The sequence below is a fragment of the Lolium perenne genome, chromosome 1, assembly GCF_019359855.2.
Source record: "Lolium perenne isolate Kyuss_39 chromosome 1, Kyuss_2.0, whole genome shotgun sequence".
NCBI classification, from domain to species: domain Eukaryota; kingdom Viridiplantae; phylum Streptophyta; class Magnoliopsida; order Poales; family Poaceae; genus Lolium; species Lolium perenne.
Window position 1 is genome coordinate 45,800,433 of NC_067244.2, and position 10,122 is coordinate 45,810,554.

Consider the following 10,122-nt stretch of genomic DNA (forward strand, 5'->3'; position numbering starts at 1 on the left):
CGGTGAGCTCTCCCACCCCCTACTGCCGCCGCCGCATCATCGGGTTCTCGTCGGTGACGACGATGAACCACGACCGTCGATCTGCGATCTAATCCTACGTCCCACGTTGAAACATACCGTTTCGGGTTTTAAAAGAGGCTGACAGGCGGACCCCACCCTGTCAGGCAGCCCACGCGGGCACAGACGCGTGGTGGGCTGGCCGTGGGCCTGTTTAAATGATTTGGCCCAATAGCTTTTCCCGCCGGCCCTTTTAATTCAAACCGAGTTTAATTAATTCAAATGAATTTGAATAGTGCCTCCACTTTGAAATTCAACCATTTCAAATTGGCTAAACCAAATCTAGTGAATTTTATATTGTTAGAAAGCCACTGAAATTCTCTACAACATACCACTAGCCTCATGGTCAATTTCTTTGTAGAATTAATGTGACAAAAATAACAAGACAGGGACTTTTCCCTATTCAAATAATTCTTAAAAATCAACCAAAATAGATATTAAGTCATTTCCAACTCTAATAGCTCACATTTGACTTACACTAATTGTTTATGCAATAAAATGGTGTGGTCACTTTGCATGATCATGCCATGGTTTAATGAATGGATATTTTGACTAGTTTAACTAGTTGATATTGTCCAAAACTATTAAAGTTAATTTGTGTGAAGTCTTACACTTCACTTAAACTTGTCTCACATGGATTCATGGGATGTTTGGACCCCTGGTCCCAAACTCTCTTATATGAATTACTTGAGATTTAAATCAAAGGTAGTGTTATTTAAATGGTATGAGGTGATCCACCTCATTTAAACCATTTTCCCAAATGATGATGATGAACATTTGACTTAGATCAATATGAGTTCATCTATGATTGTTGGAGAAATTAAATCTTAAGAAGATTTCAATGAGAGGAAATTATTTCTCAAGAACCCTATGGAAACTATCATTTACATATGGAATACAAATTCTATTTAAATCCCACAACCCATGCACCCTAGTTTATTTATTTGGTGTGCATAGAGTAGTTTGTGTGTTTATTTGTGATGTGTGGAATAGCCATTGAATTAGTGAGTAATTATACTCGTATTCAAATTTAGACGGTAGCACCGGAGAGTACGCCGAAGAAGAAGGTTGCTACCAGGAGGAAGAGGAGGAACAGTTTGAGAACTACCAAGGCAAGCTAAATTACTATGCAAGCTACTACCAATGCAAGCTATTATTCTTGCAAAGTGCAAAGCCCCTTGGGGCAAGGCACCATGTTCTTACCTTTTCTTATATGAACCCATCCCAAGTTTTTACTTTACAAGTTGTTACTTGTTTTCTAAATGAGTTACTTTTATAGTTAACTTTGGTCAAAGTACAAGTTGAGTCCTAGAGTAGTGAGTTAGTCTTCCCAAAGCAAAGCAAGTTAGCACCCCTCATGAAATAGAGCTAGTGCTAAAGAATTAAAACTTGACTACTCTAGATGGGAACCATGTGAATTTTGAAAGGATTTTTAAACCTTGGAATGAAGATGCATTCCATTGAACGATTTTTGAAGGTGAATATGACCAAGAGAAGATGGGGATTTTTGATAAAACATGATGTTGGTTTGAATGCGATACCTTTCCAATTATCAAGTACCCCCACAATACACGATTATGGGTAGGGCTTAACTGGAAGTTTATGCGTCTTAGTATGGGTTCCCTCTAAACAAGCGTCATCGGGGTTATGCCGAAAGCTGCCTCTACCACAAAAGAAACGATACGATATGATGCAAAATGAGGTGAATGTCCGGCCCAAGCCTGTGCGGTTCCCAGTGGTATGTCTGTCTTCTTTGGGAGGCCAAGCTCATGGGGAGAGGTGCTCATACTAGGATTTGTAAGTGAAAGGTTAGGGTTGATGATCCGCGTACTGTGTTACGATGATTCGGGGAAATCCCGACGGATGAAATCAAATGTTGTGGCACAAGTGTGCAACCTCTGCAGAGTGTAAACCTATTCGAATAGCCGCGTCCACGGTTACGGACGGTTGGAAAGGCCATACAGTTTCCGATGTCATATCTTTGAAAATGTTGTTGAAAAGGATGAAGGTGAAATGACTTGTGGTGGATTGAATTGAAATCACCACTTGAATGGTGGGAATGACACTAATGTTCCCACTTGAGTTAGTTAGCACTTGAGTAAGCTTTTTCTCAAAACTTTGTGAAATAAAACTAGCTTTATGCAAATAAACTAGAGCTTAGCAAACCATACTAGAATGTCTAGCACTTACTTTAGTATTGGTTTGCGAGTACTCAACGTACTCACGGCTTTGTCCCTGGCTATTCCAATGGCCAGAGTATGAAGATGAACAAGGAGATGACCAGCAGGACGCCTACGACAACTAAGCGCCTTCCGACGTCAAGCGTTGGCCTGTGGACTAGAGAGTCCTTGTATCTTACGCTTCCGCTATGTTGAACTATGAACTTGTGTTTGTTCGTTGGTCAATAGATCAACTATTCATGTAATATGGATCATGTGATTCCAATTTGTAAGACTTATGGTTTGTAATGAATGATGACTGTGATACTTAACTATTATGCCTCGCAACAACAATATTCCTGGGATTGCGATGTATGACATAATAGGCATTCGGACTTAAAAATCCGGGTGTTGACATACTAGGATGCTTATATCATTATTACTTGCAATGCCTATGTCTTGCTATTATATGGACTCTCTCATTCATGCAACGCCCCTTCATCCATCTTTGTGCCTACAATATTTTAATCCTGCTGTCTACTGCAATCAACGCTACTGTTGTTTTTTATTTCGCTACTGCTGTTACTTCACCACTACCACTGCTATAAAACTGTTATTATTGATAAAATGTTGCGAGCTAGTCTATTTCCAGGTGAAGGCGAATTGACAATTCATCTGTTAAGGCTTATAAATATTCTTTGGCTCCCCTTGTATCGAATCAATAAATTTGGGTTTTACTTCCCTCGAAAACTGTTGCGATCCGCTATACTTGTGGGTCATTAAGACTATTTTCTGGCGTAGTTGCCGGGGAGCATAGTTTTATTTACAAGCCCACTTGAAGGTGATATTGTTCGCTGCAATTTATTCATTATGGGGAAAGCTCCTTAATCGAAGATCCCTATATTTCCATCCACTACAAGAAGAAGTACAACTCTGAACACCTCTGTTGCTCTTGATTCGCCATCTGTTATGAGTAAGCTTCTTACTCCACCACATGCTACTGCTACTTCTGCTGAGTCTGATAATGCTCTTGATGATTTTGATGATGCTTCTACTGTGCTTGATAAGAGTGGTTCGTTAGGTCCTTTCCTAGATACTACAATTGCTAGAGCTAAGCAAATTGAAAATGCTGAAAATACAATTACACATGTTAGTTCACCTCAAGCTAGGGGGAATCCTAGTGATGATCCCGATGAAACTTATATTGAACTTGATGATGACTTCATTGAAGAATGTCATGCAACTAGAGATGCAAGTGCTATGAAAAGTCTCTTGCAAGAAGAGTTGTTAGATATAATATGTCTTCTGATTCTAAGTTTGCCACATCTCCCATAAATATTAGAGATAAGGATTATGATTTCTCTCTGGATTTATCTTACATATCTATTGTTGAGAAAGAATCTTTCTGTGGTACTGAAAATGAAAGTGCTATGAAACATATGAATGAACTCTCTACTCTGAGTAATTTATTCTCCGATGATATTAAGATACGCACTTACTTTGTCACTAATTTTCCCTTTCTCTATGAAAGGAGCAGCTAAAATTTGGTATGATAATTTGTCTCCTGGATCTATTGATAGTCATATTGGTTTGGTTAATGTTTTCTTTCAGAATGTGAGGATGTGAGAGGGAGTGGCCGACCAGGTCAAACGAGGAGCGTCAGCATGCGCTAACACATGCGCTAACTGTTGGAGATATGCCCAAGAGACAATAATAAAGTGGTTATTATATATCTTTATGTTTATGATAAATGTTTGCATACCATGCTATAATTGTATTAACCGAAACATTGATACATGTGTGTTATGTAAACAACAAGGAGTCCCTAGTAATCCTCTTGTATAACTAGCTTGTTGATTAATAGATGATCATAGTTTCGTGATCATGAACATTGGATGTTATTAATAACAAGGTTATGTCATTGATGAATGATGTAATGGACACACCCAATTAAGCGTAGCATAAGATCACGTCATTAAGTTCATTTGCTATAAGCTTTCGATACATAGTTACCTAGTCCTTCGACCATGAGATCATGTAAATCACTTATGCCGGAAGGGTACTTTGATTACATCAAACTCCATTGCGTAAATGAGTGGTTATAAAGGTGGGATTAAGTATTCGGAAAGTATGAGTTGAGGCATATGGATCAATAGTGGGATATTGTCCATCCCGATGACGGATAGATATACTCTGGGCCCTCTCAGTGGAATGTCGTCTAATTAGCTTGCAAGCATATGAATGGTTCATAAGAGATGACATACCACGGTACGAGCAAAGAGTACTTTTCGGAGACGAGGTTGAACGAGGTATAGAGATACCGATGATCAAACCTCGGACAAGTAAAATATCGCGTGACAAAGGGAATTGGTATCGTATGTAAATGGTTCAATTGATCACTAAGTCATCGTTGAATATGTGGGAGCCATTATGGATCTCCAGATCCCGCTATTGGTTATTGGTCGGAGAGAAGTCTCAACCATGTCTGCATAGTTCACGAACCGTAGGGTGACACACTTAAGGTTTGATGTCGCATAAGTAGATTTGAATATGGTATGGGACGAAGTTTGTTCGGAGTCTCGGATGGGATCCATGATGTCACGAGGAGGTCCAGAATAGTCTGGAGAATAAGATTCATATAAGGGAAGTTGATTTCTAGGTTTCGAAAAAGTTCGGGATTTTCCGGTGGATGACCGGGAAGGTTCTAGAAGGTTCCGGGGATCCCACCAGTGGGCCCACGACCCTAGGAGGCCTAGCATGGGCCGAGGGGGTGCTCCCTAGCCTAATGGGCCAGGGGCACATGCCCCTCAAGGCCCAGCCGGCCAACCCCTAGGGTTTCCCTAGGGGGGATCAACTTGGGGGGGGGGGAAGAAATCCCTCTTCCCCCCACTTGGCCGCCGCCCCCTAACCCTAGATGGGAAAGGGGGCCACCCCACCGACCTGGCCCCCTATATAAAGAGGGGAGGGGGTGGCCGGCCACCATCCCCATCATTGTCCCCTCCTCTGGCCGCCTTTCTCCTCCACCATACGCTGCTCTGGCTTAGGCGAAGCCCTGGAGCTTTTCTTCCTCCATCACCACCACCACGCCGTCGTGCTGCTGGAACTTGGAGGAGATCTACCAGACCTCCGCTGCCCACTGGAAAGGGGAGAGGAAGGGCTTCATCGACACCGTACACGCGACCGAGTACGGAAGTGCTGCCGGATTGCAGCACCGGGGACGATCGTCTACACCAACAACGAGATTAATCTCGTAAGCTTTGGAATCTTCGAGGGTTAGTCCCATCTCCATCTCGTTGCTTCGATCTTGTAGATTATATCTTGGGTGTTCCATATATTAGATCTTGGATTTGTTCGTCTTTGCGGTAGGAAATTTTTTGTTTTCTATGCAACGAACCCCATCAAGAGGGCAGCTCCGTTAGTGAGCACGTGCTCGCTAAGTCTGGGCATGCGAAGAAGCTCAGTGACTTGGGGATAGTGATTCCTAACCAGCTGGGTATTCATCGTGTCCTCCAATCACTGCCACCAAGTTACAAGAACTTCGTGATGAACTACAACATGCAGAACATGAACAAGGAGTTACCTGAACTCTTCTCCATGCTAAAATCTGCTGAGATTGAGATACAGAAAGAACATCAAGTGTTGATGGTCAAAAAGACCACTAGTTTCAAGAAGCAAGGCAAACCTAAGAAGGGCAACATCAAGAAGGGCGGCAAGAAAGCTGCCGCGCCTCCTGAGAAGCCTAAGGGTGGCCCTAAACCTGATACTGAGTGCTATTACTGCAATGGGAAGGGGCACTGGAAGCATAATTGCCCCAAGTACTTGGCTGATCTGAAGAGCGGCCTTGTCAAGAAGAAAAAAGGTATATCTGATATACATGTTATAGATGTCTATCTTACTGGTTCTCGTACTAGTGCCTGGGTATTTGATACTGGTTCGGTTACTCACATTTGTAACTCGAAACAGGAACTATGAAATAAACGAAGCCTGGCGAGGGACGAAGTGACGATGCGCGTTGGAAATGGATCCAAGGTCGATATGATCGCTGTCGGCACGCTCCCTCTACATCTACCTCCGAGATTAGTTTTAAACCTCAATAATTGTTATTTGGTGCCTGCTTTGAGCATGAACATTATATCTGGATCTTGTTTAATGCAAGACGGTTATTCATTTAAGTCTGAGAATAATGGTTGTTCTATTTTTATGAATAATATCTTTTATGGTCATGCGCCTGAGATGAATGGTTTATTCTTGTTAAGTCTCGATAGTAGTGATACACATGTTCATAACATTGATGCTAAGTGAATTAAATTGAATGGTAATTCTACTTATATGTGGCACTGTCGTCTTGGTCATATTGGAGTGAAACGTATGAAGAAACTTCATTCCGATGAACTTCTTGAGTCACTTGACTTTGAGTCACTTGATAGATGTGAAGCATGTCTAATGGAAAAATGAATAAGACTCCATTCTCTGGTATAATGGAGCGAGCTACAGACTTATTGGAAATCATACATACCGATGTGTGCGGACCAATGAGTGTAGCCTCGCTCGGTGGTTATCGTTATGTTCTAACCTTGACAGATGATCTGAGTAGATATGGGTATATCTATTTCATGAAACATAAGTCCGAGACTTTTGAGAAGTTCAAGGAATTCCAAAGTGAAGTAGAAAATCAACGTAACAAGAAGATTAAGTTTCTGCGTTCTGATCGCGGAGGCGAATATCTGAGTTATGAGTTTGGCATGCATTTAAATAAATGCGGAATACTTTCACAGTTGACACCGCCGGGAACACCACAGCGCAATGGTGTGTCCGAACGTTGTAATCGAACTCTCTTAGATATGGTTCGGTCTATGATGTCTCTTACAGATTGCCGTTATCGTTTTGGGGTTATGCATTAGAGACAGCCGCATTCACTTTAAATAGGGCACCATCTAAATCCGTTGAAACGACACCGTATGAATTATGGTTTGGGAAGAAACCTAAGCTGTCGTTCCTGAAAGTTTGGGGTTGCGAAGCTTATGTAAAGAAGTTACAACCTGACAAGCTAGAACCCAAAGCGGAGAAATGCGTCTTCATAGGATACCCTAAAGAAACAATTGGGTACACTTTCTATCATAGATCCGAAGGCAAAATTTTTGTTGCCAAGAACGGATCCTTTCTTGAGAAGGAGTTTCTCACAAAAGAAGTGACTGGAAGGAAAGTAGAACTCGACGAGGTTGATGAACCTTCTCTCGTAGATCAGAGTAGCGCAGTGCCGGAAGATGTTCCTGTACAGCCTACACCGATAACAGAGGAAGCAAATGATAATGATCATGAAACTTCGAACGAGGTAACTACTGAACCTCGCAGATCGACAAGGGAGCGTACCACTCCTGATTGTTATGATCCTTGTCTAAATGTCATGATTGTGGACAACAATGATGAAGACCCTGCGATGTATGAAGAAGCGATGATGAGCCCAGATTCCAACAAATGGCAAGAAGCCATGAAATCCGAAATGGGATCCATGTATGATAACAAAGTGTGGACTTTGGTAGACTTACCTGATAGCCGCAAGGCTGTCGAGAATAAATGGATCTTCAAGAGAAAAACAGATGCTGATGGTAATGTTACTATCTATAAAGCTCGACTTGTCGCAAAGGGTTTCCGAAAAATTCAAGGAGTTGACTACGATGAGACCTTCTCACCTGTAGCGAAGCTAAAATATGTGAGGATTTTGTTAGCAATAGCTGCATTTTTTGATTATGAGATTTGGCAGATGGATGTCACAACGGCATTCCTTAATGGTGACATTGAGGAAGAGTTGTATATGGTACAACCCAAAGGTTTTGTCGATCCTAAAAATGCTGACAAGGTATGCAAACTTCAGCGTTCCATTTATGGACTGAAGCAAGCATCCAGGAGTTGGAACCGACGCTTTGATAAGGTGATCAAAGACTTCGGGTTTATACAGTGTCATGGAGAGGCCTGTATTTACAAGAAAGTGAGTGGGAGCTATGTAGCATTCCTGATATTATATGTAGATGACATATTATTGATTGGGAATGATATAGAACTATTAAGCAGTGTAAAAGGTTATTTGAATAAATGTTTTTCAATGAAAGACCTTGGTGAAGCAGCGTACATTTTAGGCATCAAGATTTATAGAGATAGATCAAGACGCCTAATAGGGCTTTCATAGAGTACATACCTGGACAAGATTCTAAAGAAGTTTAGAATGGATGAAAGTAAGAAAGGGTTCTTGCCGATGTTGCCAGGTAAGGTCTTGAGTAAGACTCAAGGTCCGGCTACGGATAAGAAAGAGAGAGGATGAACAAGATCCCCTATGCCTCGGCAGTTGGCTCTATCATGTATGCCATGTTGTGTACTAGACCGGATATCGCAAATGCTGTTAGTTTGACCATCATATATCAAAGTGATCCAGGAATGGAACACTGGACAGCGGTCAAGAATATCCTGAAGTACTTGAAAAGGACTAAGGATATGTTTCTTTGTTATGGAGGTGACCAAGAGCTCGTTGTAACCAGTTACACCGATGCAAGTTGGAACACTGATCCTAATGACTCTAAGTCTCAGTATTGAATGGTGCTGCAGTAAGCTGGTGTAGCTCCAAGCAGTGCACGGTGGCGAAGTCTTCAACATAATCGGAATACATAGCGGCTTCGGAGTCTTCATCGGAAGCGGTATGGATGAAGAGGTTCATTGTTGAGCTTGGTGTGGTTCCTAGTGCATTGGACCCACTAGTCATCTATTGTGACAACATGGGTGCCATCGCCAATGCACAAGAAACAAGGTCACACAAGAAGCTAAAGCATATCAAGCTGCGTTTTCATTCGATTTGTGAGTACATCGAAGATGGAGAATTAAAGATTTGCAAAGTACACACTGATCTAAATGTGGCAGATCCGTTGACTAAAGCTCTCTCTAGGGCAAAGCATGACCAACACCAGAATGCCATGGGTGTTAGGTACCTTACAATGTAATCTAGATTATTGACTCTAGTGCAAGTGGGAGACTGTTGGAGATATGCCCAAGAGGCAATAATAAAGTGGTTATTATATATCTTTATGTTTATGATAAATGTTTGCACACCATGCTATAATTGTATTAACCGAAACATTGATACATGTGTGTTATGTAAACAACAAGGAGTCCCTAGTAAGCCTTGTATAACTAGCTTGTTGATTAATAGATGATCATCGTTTCATGATCATGAACATTGAATGTTATTAATAACAAGGTTATGTCATTGATGAATGATGTAATGGACACACCCAATTAAGAGTAGCATAAGATCACGTCATTAAGTTCATTTGCTATAAGCTTTCGATACATAGTTACATAGTCCTTCGACCATGAGATCATGTAAATCACTTATGCCGGAAGGGTACTTTGATTACATCAAATGCCACTGCGTAAATGGGTGGTTATAAAGGTGGGATTAAGTATTCGGAAAGTATGAGTTGAGGCATATGGATCAAGAGTGGGATATTGTCCATCCCGATGACGGATAGATATACTCTGGGCCCTCTCGGCGGAATGTCGTCTAATTTGCTTGCAAGCATATGAATGGTTCATAAGAGATGACATACCACGGTACGAGTAAAGAGTACTTGTCGGAGACGAGGTTGAATGAGGTATAGAGATACCGATGATCAAACCTCGGAGAAGTAAAATATCGCGTGACAAAGGGAATCAGTATCGTATGTAAATGGTTCAATCGATCACTAAGTCATCGTTGAATATGTGGGAGCCATTATGGATCTCCAGATCCCGCTATTGGTTATTGGTCGGAGAGAAGTCTCAACCATGTCTGCATAGTTCACGAACTGTAGGGTGACACACTTAAGGTTTGATGTCGTTTAAGTAGATATGGAATATGGAATGGAGTTCGAAGTTTTGT